Source organism: Microcebus murinus, chromosome 17 (genome assembly GCF_040939455.1).
Source record: "Microcebus murinus isolate Inina chromosome 17, M.murinus_Inina_mat1.0, whole genome shotgun sequence".
Classification (NCBI taxonomy): Eukaryota; Metazoa; Chordata; class Mammalia; order Primates; family Cheirogaleidae; genus Microcebus; species Microcebus murinus.
In genome coordinates, this window is record NC_134120.1 from 17,859,374 (window position 1) to 17,878,430 (window position 19,057).

Below are 19,057 nucleotides of genomic sequence, written 5' to 3' on the forward strand. Positions count from 1 at the left end.
TTTGAAATTCACAGAATATTGTCTCGTTTCTGCTTCTTGCAGTAATTGTTTCCAGATTTCCTAATGATGTATATCCAAGGAATGGGGATCTGAGGAAGATCAAGGTTATGTTGACAAAGATACAGAATCCTTTTCTGAAAGCTGATGCGGCTAGGACAAGTTAATGAAATAGGAGGTGCCAACATGATCAAAACAGCCTAATGACCAAAATGATCAAAAACAGTCCCCACTAAATAGTATTGGTACAACACATTATATAACAAAATTTTCATAGATTGCAACTCTTATGATTCTCATAGCCAATCTGCATTAGATATTTTTTTCCCTGTGATACAAAAACAGAAACTGAGACTACTCAAGGTTCTATAGCCAAGGAGTGGACCTGCACTTGTACACAAGTCTTCTGCCCCAAGACCATCTCTACTCTTTGTACCATGTCATAGCTATTGCTTCCTTGATTTGTGTGCAAAAAGAATGCTCTGCTCTGGTGGTTGCTGCCAGAATGTGAGTGTTGTAGCCTTTACTGCATTTAAATACTAAAAATAGCTCACATTTACTGAGAACTCACGATGTACCATGCTCTGCTTCAAGGTCTTTATATTGAATCTATGGGGTAAATTCTACTATAATTCCCATATTAGGGACGATAAATCCAAGGCATTGAGAGGCTAAGGAACTTTCTCGGGGTCACATATCTAGTAAGTGGGGCAGGTGACAGGTGCCAGGCCCTGTGTCAAATGCTTCCCCATGGATCACTGCATTGAATTGTGATCATAATCCATATTAGTACCTTATTAGGTATGAACATCCTCCCCATTTTTCATAGATACAGAAGATAAAGTTTAGAGATATGTAAAAGAGCCAGAATCAAGTCAGTTATGTGTTAGTGTAAAACAAAGTTCTGTCCACGTGAAGCTAATAATGTCACCTAAATGGGTAAGTTATATAGTGTGACTAGGACAGTGGGGCTTCCACATAATGAATGACTTAGATCATTCAATCTTATACATTAAATTTCTCAAATATTTCTTTGAAATTTTATTTTGGAAGCAATTTTTTTCTGTGAAGTACATGTAATTCCTTGATTATTAACATACTATGTGTACTATTCTTGATATATGAGTTAGTTTTTATAAACCTCGTTTATATTGGTGATGCCCTTACAGATGCCCAGTCCTGGATTTTTGATGCTAAATGAAGCAGATTCTTCTCTTTACTTTCAATCTTTCCTATGTAGACTGCTAGTTATTGTTTGTAGTCTGTTATGGACTTGAAAATCAGTCAAACGTTTTGTCATTATGATTAGAGTATAAGTAGGTGTTGATGAATCTTGGGAACATACACATAAATAGAATAGATTTTTAAAATCTACAATTAACTACTAGTAAAATTATAAACAAGATGTCTAAAGAAAAAAAGAGCAAATTAAAAAATGTTTTGTACTGATAGGAGAAAGTAAGGAAACCTAAAATATCAGAAATTTGTTCTTTCATTTAACATGTATTTGTTGAGTGCCTCCAATGACACACTCTTACGGTGGCAAACATCTAAACAAAGTCAGCTCTTGAAAATGGATTGAATTTCCTTATGAAAGGAAAAAATGTTCATATTGTAATAAAAATGAATTTAAATCATATTCTCTCCACCAAAGACACATACAAAGCAAAGTAGCTTGGATGCATTGAAAATTAAAGCAAGGCTGAGATATTCCAAGCAAAGGCCGTGAAAAAGAAAATCAGAGTGGAATGTCAGTATTAGACAAAGTAGAAAAGTAAGAATAATAGGGTAACTATATATTGATAAATATAATATAAGTTATATATCTGAGAGTGCTATAACCATTATATATCAAATAATACTTCATCAGGAAGCATAAGTGAAACAAAACTGCATTCTACCTCCTTATCCCTAGACGTTTCAGTTAATACTGAACTGCATATATGAAAGTAGTCCCATAAGATTATAATAAAGCTGAAAAACACTGAAGTCATTGTAATGCCATAGCATAATGCATTACTCACCTGATTATGGTGAAGATTGTGTAAATAAATCCACTCTATTGCCAGATGTATAAAAGTACAGCACACACAGTTATGTACTGTACATAATACTTGATAATGATAATAAACAACTGTGTTACTGGTTTATGTATTTACTACATTATACTTTTTATTGTATTTTTAGAGATGACAGCTCCACGCATGTTATTGCCCCTAAAGGCTTTCCAGTGGGACACAATGTAGAGGTGGAAGACAGTGATATTGATGTTCCTCACCCTGTGGGAGGCCTAGCCTAATGTGTGTATTCTAGCTTTTAATGAACAAATTTAAAATTTTTTTTAAATTTAAAAATAGTAAAAACTTATAGAATAAGGCTAAAAAGAAGGAAAATATTTTTGTACAGCTGTACAATGTGTTTGTTTTTAAAGTGTTATTACAAAAGAGTCAAAAAATTTTAAAAAATTAAAAGGTTTATAATGTAAAAAGTTACAGTAATCTAAGGTTAATTTATTATTTAAGAAAGAAAACTTTTTCATGAATTCAGTGTAGCTTAAGTGTACAGTGTTTAGAAAATCTACAGTAGTGTACAGTAATGTCCTAGGCCTTCACATTCACTCACTGACTTGTCCACAGCAACTTCCATTCCTGCAAGCTCCATTCATAGTAACTGCCCTAGACAGGTGTACCATTTTTCATCATTTATACCTTATTTTTACTGTACCTTTTCTATGTTCAGATACGTTTAGATACACAAATACTTGCCATTGTGTTACAATAGCCTACGGTGTTCAGTACAGTAGCATGCTGTGCAGGTTTGTAGCCCAGGAGCAATGGGCTGTACCCTATAGCCTAGGTGTGTCGTAGGCTGTGCCATCGAGGTCTGTGTAAGTTCACTCTGTGATTGCACAACAATGAAATCACCTAACAAGGCACCTTTGAGAAGTGAGGCATGACTGTAGTCATCAGAGGGAAATCTGCCTCTAGGCAAAAATCAGCAAATGAGGCTGGAGCAGGGCAGTGTTTTATGTGACTGGCAAAACCCATGAAGAATCACAACATCCATCCTCCTTTAAGTCAGGCCTCCTGACTGTCCTAGATCTCATTTTAAATAAGCAGCATTTCAAAGAGTCCTATCTCTTTCCCAAACAGGCTGCAAAAAAGAATAGTCTTCAGCAAATCTAAACTACAAAGGTGAACATGCATCCAAAAATCACTAAACATTTGGGAAGGGTAGCACAAAGAAAGAGATGCACTAAACACAACACATAAGAGAAATTACAACTGAGGAAACAAAGTTAACGGAACAGTCACTGCATGACTTTAATAAAATAAATATATGTATTATCCTTGGAAGGACACAAGAAAGCACTGCATTTATAAGAAAGAATCATCTAGACAACATAGGAATTAGAAGCTTGATTATTGAAATTTAAGCCAAACCTATGGACAGAATAGAACAAAGTATATCGCTGGGAATGAATTAGGGAGCTTGAAAATAAACATAAGGACTTCTCTAAACACAATAAGAGAGGGAAAGAAATGAGGAAGAAGCAATAATTAACAGACATGCATAAAATGTCCAAAAGCTTTAAGATTTATCTAATAGTAAATCTAGAAAAAGAAAATAAAGAAAATGAAAAGGAGCATTACATAGGCAAAAAAAAAAAAAAATGTATCATTTCCCAGAACTGAAGAAAGGCATGAGCTATTATTAGACTGCAAGTCTCTACCAAATGTTTAGCAAAACAAATTAAAAGCAAACAAACATCCCAAACCTAGTCACAATGTAGTGAGCTTGGGACAATGGAGAGAAAGTCTAAAAAGTTTCCTCAAAGGGAAAAAAAAAAAGATTACCCACAATACAACAAGAATCTGATTTTCATCGCAATACCAGATGCCAAAAGGAAGTGGGGGAGGACTCTTCTAGAAAGGAAGAGTGAGACCATTCAAAAATTCACTCCTCTATAAAGCCAATGAGAATACTGGAGAAAGGCATCAAAGTCAACTTTTTCAGAACTCCAGATATTTACCAAATGTTTGCATTATTGAGGTGCATTCAGTTTTTTTTGTTTGTTTTTTTTTAATGACTGAACTTCAGTAATAACAGTATATTAGTTTTTCTGTTGCTTGTGGAGCACTGTAATTTAGTGGCTTTAAACAGCATAAATTTATTTATTTATTTATTTTATTAGCTCAATTTATTCATTTATTTTAGCGAATTATGGGGGTACAAGTGTTAAGGTTACATATATTGCCCATATCCCCCTCCCCCCTTGAGTCAGAGCTTCAAGCATGTCCATCCCCCAAACGTTGCACATTTGACTCATTGGGTTTGTATGTACCCATCTCCTCCTCCCTCCTCCCCCCTCCCACCTGCTCGACACCCGATAAATGTTATTCCTATATGTCTACTTAGGTGTTGATCTGTTAACACCAATTTGCTGGTGAGTACATGTGGTGCTTGGTTTTCCATTCTTGAGATACTTCACTTAGTAGAATGGGTTCCAGCTCTATCTAGGAATATACAAGAGGTGCTATATCACCATTGTTTCTTAAAGCTGAGTAGTACTCCATGGTATACATATACCACATTTCACTCATGAATTGATGGGCACTTGGTTTGTTTCCACAGCTTTGCAATTGTGAATTGTGCTGCTATATACAGCATAAATTTATTATCTTACAGTTCTGCATGTTAGAAGTCCAACACATGACTAAAACCAAGATGTCAGGGTTGCCTTCCTTTCTGGATGCTGTAAAGAAGAATATGTTTCTTTGCCATTTTCAGGTTCTAGAAGCTGCCTATCTTCCTAGGCTCATGGCTCTTTATTTCATTTTCAAAGCCGGCATATCTCTGTTCCTTCTTCTATAGTTACATCTCCCTCTGATGACAGCTAGAAAAAGTCTTCTGTTTTTAAGGACTCATGTGATTAGATTGGACTCAATTAGAGAACACTGAAAAAAGTAATTGAAGAGGACACACATAAATGGAAAGATATCTCTTGTTCAAGTATTGAAAGAATTAATAGTGTTAAAATGTCCATATTACCCAAAGTGATCTACAGATTTAATGCAATCTCTATCAAAATTCCAAGGCCATTTTTCACAGAAATTAAAAGAAACAATAATACAATCCATATGGAACCACAAAAGACTTCAAATATCCAAAGCAGTTTTGAACAAGAACAAAACAGCTGGAGGCATCAGATATCAAATTTCAAAATACACTACAAAGCTGTAGTAATCAAAACAGCATTGCACTGGCATAAAAACAGATATATAGACCAATGGAACAAAAATAGAGAGCCCAGAAAGAAATCCACTTATTTATGGTCAATTGACCTTCAACAACAGTGGTAAGAATACACCACTGGGAAAGGACAGGCTCTTAAATAAGTGATGATGGGAAAACTGGATATACACATGCAGAAATATTTATTTGGATCTTTATCTCACAACTAGGTATCAATAATTATATAAAATGTGACTCATTTCAATTTCCTATGATGATATTCATGACTATAAGTTAAGGTCAACTAGTGAATCCTTCCGAAGAATTCTCACCAGCCTAACAAAGCCTATGAAATTGGACTGAGAAACAGTGGCCAAAACACACTTTTCCTCTCGAAGCAGAGCTATCTGTTCAGGAAGGGATTCTGGCCTTTCCATGAGGTCCCTCCCGAGTAGAGACACTTAGGCTTTGTTCAAAGCAGGGCCTAGACTGTGTAAGAACAATGCCTCCGGGAACTGTAACATGGTAGACAACCATTGTTTTTGGCAACCGTGCCTCTATTTGCTTTTGAAAGGAATTAATTCCCTTTCCCTGTCATGTGGAGTCTGAGATAGTCAATCGCAGTGCCCTGCCCTCTCCTTACCCAAGGATGCCAATCACTCTTGTTCTCGAAGTTGACTCCCAAAGTTGATTCATCCTGTGGGCAGCACATGAAAGTGAGGCTACCGTTGGGAGCTGCTGCAGACTCCTCTACATTTGCCTGGTCCCTGCCTTTTTCTGGACCTGATTCTTATCACGATCTCACTTTTATTTAAATTTTTGGTATTTTGTTCATCATGGATTGTTTTGCATTCCATTTTTCAAACTGTGGCATTAAAACATCAGTCAATTGCTGAGCTTTCTGGCACCCCTTAACTTTGGTATCTGAGGAAACTATCTCACTTACTTCCTCATGGTCCTGGCCTTATCTTCAGACTTTGATCCCATTAGTGAAATTCTCTATTTTAAATGACCAGAATCTGGAACCTGAAAACCTGGTTTATTCAAGGGAAAGAATAAAAATCTAATATGATACATTGAAAAAAAAAAAAAAAAGGCTGGGCGTGGTGGCTCACGCCTTTAATCCTAGCACTCTGGGAGGACAAGGCAGGAGAATCGCTGGAAGTCAGGAGTTCGAGATCAGCCTGAGCAGAAGCAAGACCCTGTTTCTACTAAAAATAGAAAGAAATTAGCCAGGCAACTAAAAATATATAGAAAAAATTAGCCGGGCATGGTGACGCATGCTTGCAGTCCCAGCTACTCAGGGAGGCTGAGACAGAAGGATTGCTTGAACCCAGGAGTTTGAGATTGCTGTGAGCTAGGCTGACACCATGGCACTCTAGCCCAGGCAACAGAGCCAGACTCTGTCTCAAAATATATATATATATATGAAAAAAATAGTGCTGCCTACTTGGAAATCTCAAGAAAAATCTATAAAAGTTGATAAGCTCCCTTTGTAAGGTAGCTGGCCTCCAAATACACAAAAATTGGTAGCTTTAATATAAGAAATACCAAATATCCCAACTGAATGTAATGAAAAAGTACTCCATTTCCTTTAAATACACATAGATGCACATATATATACACACACACATATACGATCATATATATATGTTACATATATCACCTAGAAATTAAATTAACAAACAATTGTAGGTCTTAAATGAGGAAAATTATGAAACCTTTCTGAGAACTATAACATTGGCCTAAATAGATGGTGAGATTCAATCTAGGAATTCATATTCCTGGATTGGAGCACTCAATATTATAGAAATGTCTGTTTTTCTACAAATTAATGTTTGATTTGTATGCAGTTTTAATTAAAACCTTTGAGAATGTTTTAATTGGCCAATTTATCCTAAAGTTCATCTGGGAAAAAAAACTTAGTATTATATATAACCAGGAAATTTGAAGGATCTCTTGCTCCATCAGATTATAAACTGAATTATAAACCATAAAATTTAAGAGTATTTAACATTGTAGCTTTCACCTTAGAATAGACAGATGAATAAAACAGGTTAGATAGCATGGAAATAAACTAATGTAGAGATATAACAAATTAGTGTGAATTAAATGAGAAATTTCAATTCAGTTGCAAATGATGGATTAATCAATAAATGCTATTGGGACAGTCAGGTACCCATTTACAAGAAAATCAAAATTATAATTCAGGTTACCCATGCACCAGAGTAAATCCCAGGTGGATTAATGAGTTAAAGGTGAATGCCCTACACATCTACAAACATGTATGTATGCATTGGTGACTACTTAATTCAAGCAAGGGTTGCTCTCTCAAATTGAGATAATAAAGTCAGATAATTATGGGAAACATTGGTATATTTAACCACAAGAAAACAGAAAATATCGATTATCTAATTAACTAAAATGAGATAAAAGACTAAATAATCCATTAAACAGAGGAAGGAACCAACATATTCATCATCATCATCTTCCTCATCCTCACCATCTTCATCTTCCTCATCCTCTTTGTCCTCGTCATCTTCCTCATCTTCTCCCTTTCTTCTTTTTCTTGCATTTTTCAGCCTTGCCAACTCCCTTTTTCGCTGCATCAGGTTTTCCTTCAGCTCGGTGTGCAGCAATACACATTTTGTATTTTTCCTTCAGCTTTGCAGCCTTCTTTTCATATGGCTGCTTGTCACCTGCAGCAGTGTCTTTGCACATCTCTCCCAGTTCCTTTGCAACACCACCAGTGGACAGGCCAGGGTGTTCTCCTTTGATTTTAGGGCGATACTCAGAACAGAACAAGAAAAAGGCCGAAGGAGGACTCTTGGGTGCATTGGGATCTTTGAACTTCTTTTTGGTTTCCCCTTTAGGAAGGACATAGGTTTTCATTTCTCTTTCATAGTGGGCCTTGTCCACCTTTGCCATACCTTCAAATTTTCCTTTCTGTTTAGCAGACATGGTCTTCCACCTCTCTTAGCACTTCTTAGAAAACTTTGAGAAATTGACTGAAGCATCTGGGTGCTGCTTCTTGTGCTCCTCCTGGCAAGTTTGCACGAGGAATGCGTATGATGACATTTTGCTCCTCGGCTTTTTAGCTTCTCCTCTTTGCCATGGTTAGCTATTTTTCCTTAGCGAGGCCATAGGGTCGCCCAGTGCCTGTCCAACTCTTACTTGCATGGCGCTGTCTCTGTAAGTTGATTCTAGTGCAGTTTTTTTTTCTTCTTTATAAAGCATTTAACCCTCCTTTACACAACTCACTCTTTTTAAAGAAAAAAATTGAAATATAAGGCTGTATAAAGTTTGCTTTTAAGCTGTACAGTGTCTTTTTTTGTATAGTTGACACACTGTGGAATGTGTCTTTAGATATCCCTGTCCTGGTGGTATTTTTAATGGCCACTAACCTTGCCTGGTATAGTATGAGGGTAGTAAATTGGCATGGAAAATTAAAGAGGTTATTGTTGGTGCACAGCACAAATTAGTTGTATATGGGGATGGTAGTTTTTTTCATCTTATAATTGTCTGTGATGCAGCTTATATGAAATAATTGTTTTGTTAACATAATACCACTCTGTAATTGCAAAAATAAAGGTTGTAGCTGTTTTGTCGACATTCTGAATGCTTCTAAGTAAATACATTTTTTTTTGATTAGCAAAAAAAAAAAAAAAAAAACAGGAGGAAAATAATGGAAAATTTTTGCAAAGTTCTCTCCTTGAAAAGGATATTAGCCCAAGGAGTTTTAGAATTTTGTTCTACCAAATTTTAAATAACTGATAATAAATGGATAATAATTTATATTTAAGTAAATACCTAACATTAAAAAATGGCTTTAATTTTAAAAAAGAGAAAAGAAAAAAGACAGAATCTCAAATTTAACATGTCTTTAAAAGAAGCATATATGACATAGTAATCTACTAACAGTGTCTTATCCAAAAATAAATGTTCAAATTATGATTTCTCCACCTATAAACCAATGTCCATAGAGTTTAAGATAGAAAATTATGATAATTTCAGTAGACGCAAAAAAATGTGTTTGATACATTTTAAACATCCATTTTCCAGCAAACACTCTCATTGTGCTAAGGATAGAAGAAAAATTCCCTAAAGTGAATAAATATAATGTGATAACAACTGCTAATTTCCCCAATATCTATTCTCCCCTTCTTCCATGGTGGAAGAAATTTTAGCCAGGCACAAGACTAAAAAACACATCTGTTGCTCAACAGAAAACCATATTTCTTAGCCTCTCTTACAGCAGTATTCCCATGAAATCAGGTTTTGTTCAATGGGATGTGGGTGTAAGTGATGAGTGTAACTTCTGGGTTGTGTCCTTAAAAAGAGGGATTGTGCGTGTTCCTTGTACATTTTTTCCTTCCTGGTATCTGGGACACAGACATGATGTTGGTGGCTGGAACAGCCATATGAGGTCATGAGATAGACATTGTCTGTTTTCTAGGGCAGTGCAGTGAGATAGAATGACACTGAGACCCCAGTAATAGCATGGATAAGCCACTGTACCACCGTTAATGCTTACTCCCAGACTTCAGTATGAACCACTATTATTTGGGGTCTTTTTATTATAGCAATTAAACCTATACCCTAATTAATAGAGATAATTGCCAGAAATCCAAAGCAAGAATCTCCACATTAATTGTTAATAATCCTTATTAAGGCATCCTCAATAAAGACAAGGATGCCTGCTATTACTGCTACAAATTAACATTATACTAGCAAACTAGCCAATGCAATAAGGAAATAAAAAGAATGAAGAAGGAATGAAAGGAATTAAACTGACTTTGCATCAAATGCATGATGATCTATCAAAAATTTTGAAAGAATCAACTGAAAAATTATTAGATGTTTCTCCTACGAATCCAATGCAAGATTCATATGAAAATATCTATACACAAATAAGATGTAACTTTAAAATGACATGTAAAAACATGGTGTAATTCATTTTTCACTATAGAATTTGCAAATACCTAGAAATAAATCTAATAAGAAAGACCTATATGAAGAGAAATATAAAACTATGTTGAGGGAACTTGAAGATGACCTAACTATATCAATAGAAGTCCTGTGTGCTTTGGTTGAAAGACATTAGAAAGAGGCCAATCTCCCCAAACTAACCAAAATCACAAAACAACTTTAATCAACAATTTTAATCAAAATGCCAAAAGAAATATTTTTAAAGGAGTTCTACAAGCTGATTATAGAGTTCATTTGAAAAAGAAAATATAAAAGTTTGGCTGTGAAACTTTTGAAAAATAACAGTCAAAATAGACTTTCCCTACCAGTTACCACAATATTATATAAGCAGAATAATTAATACAATATTACATTAGATCTTAGAAAAAATAAAATCCAAGAATGTGTGTGTGTTGTATATAGACACACACATACACAATTTTAGAATATGGTAATAGAGATATTTCCAAACATGGCAATAAACTATTCACTTATTGGAACTTGGACAACTGTATACTCGGCAGGAAAAAAACAAATTTACATTTTCCCTCGCATCATACTTAAAAGTTAAATTCTATGTAGATTAAAAGTTTAAACATTTTTAATCTATAACATTACAGAATAGAAAATTAGAGGAAAATAACACAAAAATGAAAACTATGATATTATCACTTGAAAATGAATAACCTCTTAACAAGGAAAGATGATAAAACAATGTTAAAAGAGAAGGAAGAGCTTGAGAGAAAATATTTGCAAAGTATATAGCAGACAAAGACTTAATATATGTATATATAAAGAGATAAAATAAGTTCAACTTAAAATCAAGAAATGAATATGAAGAGGGAATTCAAAGAAGAAATGCACATGGTCACAAACATTGGAAAATATGTTCCACTTCACTGTAATTAGGGAAATACACATTAAAACAGCATTGAGATTGTATTTTTCGCCAGATTGCCAAATATTTTAAATTTTCATAACATCCAGTGTGAGAAAACAATTTCTCATTCACTGTTAATAGGAGTGTAAATTGGTACAGCCTTATTCAAGGACAACTTGGCAGGAACTATCAAAATTAAAATTATGAATACACTTTCACCCACATTAGAGGAGTTTATCTTAGAGAAATACTTGCAAATAAGCACAAAGATATCTTCACAAATTTGTTTTGGCATCATTTTTTATCATAGTAAAAATTTTAAATTGACCTTAATATCTTCCCAGAGGGAAATTCACTGGCATAAAAAGTTTTTTTCTGGCTGGACATGGTGGCTCACGCTTGTAATCCTAGCACTCTGGGGAGGCCAAGGAAGGCAGATCGTTTGAGCTTGGGAGTTCTAAACCAGCCTGAGCAAGAGTGGGACACTATCTCCACTAAAAAAAAATAGGAAGAAATTAGCTGGACAAGTAAAAATATATAGAGAACAAAATTAACCGGGCATGGTGGCTCATGCCTGTAGCCCCAGCTACTCAGCAGGGAGGCTGAGGCAGGAGGATTGCTTGAGCCCAGGATATTGAGGTTGCTGTGAGCTAAGCTGACACCATGGCACTCTAGCCTGGGCAACAGAGTGAGACTCTGTCTCAAAAAAAAAAAAAAACCAGTAGATTTTTTCTTTTTCATTCTATTTTTTAAAATGGGACTATAGTGATGTACCTATGCATTTTAAAACAATAAGTAGTACAAGGTGATGATAATGGAAAAAAATGAATCTATGCTGAAACAGAAAAGGTTCTTTAATGATGAGATTTATTAATCAGTATTAAATTCCTAAATTGGATGAAGTCACAATTAAAATGTTATCAGGAATTTTAGAAATTTAAAGTCATCCTAAAGTTGACTTTGAACAGAAGCCATCGATAACAGTTAAGTAAATTGTAGTACTTTTACTAAGTGCAATATGTAGATATCATCAATAATAGTTACAAAGAGTTTGTACTAAAATGTTTACACAAGATATTAATTGGACAAAAACCTGAAATACCCTCTGTGTATGACACAATCTCAACCATGTACCAAAATACAACAGTTAGAATATATATAATGACTAAAAACAAATACACCAAAATCATTAAGTGATTTTACATGAATGGTGAGTTATGGGTGGTCCACCCTTTTTTTGTGTTTTTCTTTATTTTTCAAACTTTCTAAAATAAATGTTTATGAAAACAAAACTTTATTTTATTAAACTGTTTGGAAAAGCTTGATGGCACATTCTGCAACATAAGCTGCCCATGCACAGGGCTCTGGGGATGCTAATTAGAAAATGATGAGTTAATTAAAGTTGTGTGCTTAGTCTCTATGGCAAGGATTTCTTTTAATCCAACAGTGGTTTTCTCTCCATTTGCAGAATGTGGTTTCTGGATGAAAAACTGAGAACAGACTGACCCTCTGGCCACCGCTACTCACGTCAGGGATGCCCAGTTGCAGGTGCATGCTGTCTGGTTTGGTTTGCCAAGTCAAAATAGTTGTGCTTCCCACTGTGGCGAGAGTTTCCAACTTCAGACAGGGCAACAGAAACTCTAAACAGTTTGCCCTTTGCAGATGTATTGAAGTACTACTGAAATTTACTAATTTTCCCTGATGTTTTTTCTGTGCTTTTATCGCTACCCTGAAAATAAACAAGGAGGACAAGGCTCGCCTACCAAATGTGCTCTCCATTACTGAGCAAAAAGGATGTTTTCCTGAGCAGTACTGCTGCTCCAGTGCTTCTGGCTTGACATGAGAGCAAATAGAGAGAAATATAAAAGCCATGCTTTTCCCCTCCAGAACACAACTTTATTATAGGGACTTGAATGAGACAGTGGGACTTGTACCAAAGCCACCATACAGGAAATAGGGACACTGTCTCACAGGCAACAGCAGGAAGCCCGGAAACCTTGGGACATAATCCCATCCCAACTCCTTCAGGGGCCTTTAGACAACCACTTTGTTCTCTAGCTCAGTTTCCTCTCTCCCAATCACCACCAAGGTGTTTGAGCCTTAATTAGCTACTGCTAATTAGGGCCACAAAGCTGAAAAGCACCATTGTATATGGTAGTAGAGAGATAAATCCCTTCATTATCTCTTAGTGAGGCTTCCATTCGGGATGGCAGAACACATCCTGGGACCATCTCCTCCTTGGCATAGCATTCTTCAATCTGTACCCTCCACCATCACACACCCCCCAGCCACCCTCCCTGCACTGTGGCTTCTGTTTCCCATAGTGGACCACAAGAGTCTAGTACATAGAGGAAAGCAAGAGGATCTCCCAGACATCCCAAAATAATTTGGAGGAAATAATTCTAAATGGGTACATGTTGTGATTTGGGGCTTTAGCCCTTAAAACTTTCTCTACAGCCTTTTGCTCTTGGGATGGGGCCACTTAGGGCCATATTGCAGCAGAAAGGAGCTAAGGGAAGACCCCACTAATACTCAATTTTAAGGATTTACTGAGGCTGAAGAGCTATGGCCAGATATCTGGTCATGATATTTCCTATGCGCCCAGACTTGATCTATTACAATAAACAGGAAACAGTGGCTGAAATGCGTCTTTGATGATTAAGAAGAGCAAGGTAGGGAAGAAAATGGAGATTCCCTCTTTTGGAATGCAAGGTAAACCCCTGGGTTTGTCGCTTAGGAAGCAATCCCCAGTCCAGACCCTCAGGCTTTACAGCCTGTCTTGGCCAGAAGGGGGAAGTCAGGGCATCTGCCCTGCAGATGAAGTGCACGCACCACCCAATTAGGGAACACCGTGTGCGTGGTGCATGAGCGCTTCTTGTTCTTGCACCAGAACTTCTCCTGAAAAATGTTTGCCTAATGGAGGGGTTGTGACTGTCCATATCACATTGCTGCTCCCAGCTCTGTGCCGAAAGACGCTCAGCACCAAAATAATGACGAATTTAGCCAGCTTCACAAGCCACAGTCCCTGGAGGCATCACCAAGTAGGTCTTTGGACCCAGCACAATGTATAACGTTGAGTGTTAGCACTGTGTGGTCAGAAATTAAAATGTGCTCACTAGATGCGGTTCTAAGGGCAGTATGAAAGTTTAAATTCCTGTAATTCGTTCCACAGTCAGACTGGCAGTCTTTTGGTGGTCTGTGGTCGGAATACACATCATACCACAATAGTAGTCCTGGGAGAAGCTAACCAATAACCCCGATCCTGGGGAAACAGTGAGCTGGTGTGTAGCAGGGCTGAGCTTGGGCTGGTGCAGGCCTGGACGCTGGGGAATATAGAACGAGGTGGAATAAAAGAATGGATGTTGGCTCCTGCTTTCAAATAATATATAACCATGTTAGAAAGATGCAGTTCACAAATTAAATACATCATCATAAGGGATGCGTGACTAAGCATAAACGCTAATTGTGTAGTTTAGGTTAGAAGCGCTGTAAAAAATAGGTCACCACTTGACACTCAAAATGATGGCGATGATCATGACCTATTCACTATTCACATAGCTCACTTAATTGTCAATGGCAACTCCATGAGGCAGCTATTAAAATCCCCATATTACAGATAAGGAAACAGAGCCACAGGATAGTTAAATAACTTGCTTACACAGCTAGCAAGGGGCAGTTCAGAATTTGAAACACTCACTGCTAAGCTCACTCATTGAACAATGAGTTCAGATGATACAAAGCACTGGGTCATAGGCTGCAGCTTGTTGTGGCTCATAGGCTGTAAGGTACACGCAGATTTTTACTATAAGAATGGTAGTTTTCCCACACTTTAAAAACTTAAGATATTATTTTCAGATCAGAAATTTTACCCTTTTAAATTAGACAGTCCAGTGATTTTTAACATACTCACAAAGTTGTGCAACCATTACCACTATGTAATGTCAGAGTATTTTTATCTCCCTAAAAAGAAACACATACCCATTAGCAGTCACTTCCCATTTCCCCATCCCATCTGGCCTTAGGCAACCAGTAATTTACTTTCTATCTCTATAGATTTGCCTATTCTGGATATTTTATATAAATGGAATCATACAAAATGTGACCTTTTGTGTCGAGTTTCTTTTACTTGGCCTAATGTTTTCAAGGTTCATCCATGTCATAGCATGTAGCAATACTTAATTTCATTTCATTGGGGAATAATAGTCCATTGCATGGATATATCACATTTTGTTTATCCATTTATCCATTGTTGCACATGTGGTTTGTTTCCACTTTTGAGCTATTATGAATAATGCTGTGAATATTTGTGTACAAATTTTTGTGTGAACACGTGTTTTCAATTCTAATGGATATGTACCAAGGAGTGGAATTGTTGGGTCATATGGTAACTTGGTTTAACTTTTCGAGGGAGAGCAATATTTTAAAAGACAATTTTCAGTATTCCTAAATTCATTTTTGCAAGTAAATTATAGACAAACTTTGATATTTTAGAATTCTCTTTAAATGACTTGCTAAGCACTACACAAGTGCCTGCAGTGCACTGGTTCAAAGAAAAGGCCCACAGGAGAAGAGAATAGTCAAGGAGAAATGTTTGTGTGATGGTTGTTAATTTCTCAGCAGAAGAGTTAGCATGTAGATACGACAGAATTGAGCAAAAACAGCTGCTCGTTGTGTGCTTTCTTTGGTGAAGAATACCAAAGAGGCTGGAATATCTGAACTGACTTGTTGTTAGACAGCTTTGTTAAAAGCCACTGTGGATTCCAAAGCACCCCAAGGAGTTGTGCTTTCCATCTTTTTATCTTGATTTAAATTGAAGAAAAAAGAGAGGCAAAAGGAGGGTAGGGGCCTGGAGTTTCTCTATTGTCAGGAATGTTTTTTCCCATTGTTTGTGTTCAAAGGTGATTTCCTTTTCCTAGGCTAGTGTAGATATTTTCTTGTTGGAAGTTTTATAATAAAAATATAACAGTGGGTCCTCTACCCTTATACAAATGGTAGGAATACTCATATATCTTTCTAAAACAATCTCAAATCATTCCATCAATTGAACAAGCTGAGCATGGTGGAAGGCAAGTGGCATCCGATGAACTCACAGGTTGCCAAATGACAATAAGTTTCTCCTTGCCCCCTCCTCCTTTCTTTCTTTAAATATGATCAGTCCTCAAAATGGTAAACTCATGAATCCCTTGGTGTATATATCCCACCGGGATGAAAGGTGCTGAATTTACCCATTGTCGGATTATTATTTATTTTCAGCAAACTCTGCTGCTACCAAAAATCTGCATCACATGATCTGAGAGAAGAGAAGATTCTTCCTGCAATATGTTTTCCTTATTAGTTGTCTGCCAGGGCTATTACGGAGAGAGAAAACGGAAAACTTCAATCTGTGACCATATGTCCCATGAATGTCCCTCTCTTTGGTTCCCGGAGAATATTCTCTTCTTAATTTCCAAACTTGGTGACTTGGATTAATTGTACTTGTTTTGACCATCAGTACTAGAGTTTATTAATTTACAAATTCTTATAAGCTATCTGCTTTGGAAATGAAAGGTTAAATAATAAAAGGGGGTGAGATTTTGGTTTTGAAGTCAGGGAGAACTGGATTTGCAAACTGACTGTGAGTAGCTACACTCATGCACGTGCAGGTACACAAACTCATTTACACGCATAGATATAGAAAATCACTCAACTTCTCTGAGTTTAGGCTAAATAAAAGGATGTATGCCAATGTCCTGTAACAGTGCCTGGCTCATAGCAAAAGCTCAGTAAATGAGAGAGATTCTTTTTATTATCTTAGCGCTGTGTGATAAATGCTATAACAATGATACGGACAAGTTGCTGAGTGAACCCAGACGAGGGTCAGCTGCCCAGCTCCCTTCATTTTCTCAGGGCCTTTTTGCTTTCTTTTTCTTTCTTCTCCCGAGATAAAGCTTTTGTGCCCACCGCACTGCATACGGGGTTTGAAGTACTGTCATCCCCACTCCTTTAATATATCTGGTATGATTTTAACAACTCTCCAGCTTCACAATTAGCACCCCCAACTTGCCCAGCAGTGATGAGAATGAAACCACAGCTGCTGAAGGCCGGGTTCACTCTGGGGCTATTCACAGTGTTAAGGAAGAGCCCCCTTTGTCGCTCCCTCCTGGCCCTCGGCGTCAGCTCCGTGGGCTCAGCGTCTCCCACTGCCGGCTCCAGTGCCCATGGCGCTGGCTTGCTGGGCACGGCCCGCATTAGCTCATGGTCTGTAGCAGAGCTGCGGTTGCAGCTCATCTGATTGATTTGCTTCTGAGCACTAGAAAGCTCCACTAGCTCAGCAGCTCTTTATGACATCTGGCACACACAGCAAATTCCTTCCAGCTCAGCTCGTGGAGCTGGGCTCTGTCCTGCCTTAAAACCAGCCCCGGCTCCTCAATTACCTTCTGCCCTTCTTCATGCCCTGCCAATTCCTCTTTGCTGGAATCTGAATGAAGCCACTGCATATGCCAGGGCTGAGAATCGTTTGCGAGGACCTACGGCCCTCTTCCTTGAAGGCAAAGATGGCACTTGGAACTTGGCCGGTAGAAGCATCGTTCAGATATTGTTCTTTACAGGTAAAAGGAGGGAGATAGAAATCTTCCAAAGAAACCTTCCCATGAGTCTGATACTTCTGGAAAAATTCAGAGCTGTCTGTTCTCTAGGACTTAGGCTGGGCCAGTGCCCAAGTCAAAAGCCCACAGGGTATGTGTGAAGGAGGATTGTTCTCAACATACCAACTGGGAAAATATGCTCACCCTCAAATGACTAACGCCATCACTTTCTTGCCTTTTAAGATCCTCTCATGCAGGAAGGAGTATTTCCTCTCCTTCAGTCCTGAACTCAGACGACTGTGCTTCTTAGGGAAGCCACCCCATTAAGACAAGTCATTTCCCCCTCTCTGTAGCAGAGGGAACTGCCACAAGCTGAACACAGTGAAAAATAAACTGTGAGCTTGAAGGAGGAGGAGGGTAGGTGGAGATGTTTACCTCCAGCTTGAGAGAAGTTCTGCAGAAGGCGTCTCTGAGTTTGCCCAGCTTCATTTCTTTAATCCCTGATTTCTCTGCAGTTTTGCTGCATTCTTGCCTGGACGCGTCGCACACAACAGCCTTATAACTAGAAAAGTCTCTGCCCCCCGGGAACAGGGAGATCTCCCTGAAAATAATCTCCTAAGGGTTGGTCAGGAGCAGGAAATGAGAGTCAAAGGGCACATCTGTAGGAATAATTCCTGTGCTCACACTAGGGCTGTCTTCTCTCTCTCCTGTTGTCTTTGATGATGGGAAGTGCACACGCTGCAAGCTCCATTTCCTCACTCGGAGGTGAAATTATCCAGATGAGTAGTATCCCTGTAAAAAGGGACAAACTTAATTATTAAAAGATGCTTGCTTGTTTCATCATCCAAACAATATTCAGCACAAACAGGTCTCCGGACACCTGAGCCATAATATACCATGACATTTGGAAGGCGCTGGGAAAGAGCACTACCCAAGGAACCAGCTATCGGCACAAATTCTGCAGGCTCAGACATCTCTCCACAGCACGTTCCCACTGACCTCCCCTGTCAGAGCCACTCCTCTGGAAATCCACTCACAGTTCACTCCCCTGCTAAGTTCTGCCCTAGGAATGGAAACATCTTGTACGATGCCATAGATATCTTGGCAGCATCAGCAGTAGAAGTTCATGTGCATTCATTAGCAATGACTTAGGATGGCTTTGTTAGTATGATTCGATGGGACAAAAATTGAATACCATGACTAGAAACACTTTGTCATTCTCCAGTCTAAGGTGGGGAGGGTGCCTAGTGTGCTATCCCATCAGTTCTGCTCAAGTGATTTTAAATCCAAATGGATGTCGTGGTTGGGCTCTAAGGATGAGAAGTTACAGATGCGGGACACAAGAGAAAGGTGAGCAGTAGTTGTAGAAATTCAGTCCAGTAGGTGTTCTAAAAACAGAAGCCTCAAAGCTATG

The 19,057-nt window shown here is 37.8% G+C and overlaps 1 pseudogene; it reads right to left on the minus strand.

Moving 5' to 3' along the window:
* Positions 1-3,599: 3,599 nt before the first annotated feature.
* Positions 3,600-18,617, minus strand: LOC105860582 (uncharacterized; annotated as a pseudogene).
* Between the last annotated feature and the right edge of the window lie 440 nt (positions 18,618-19,057).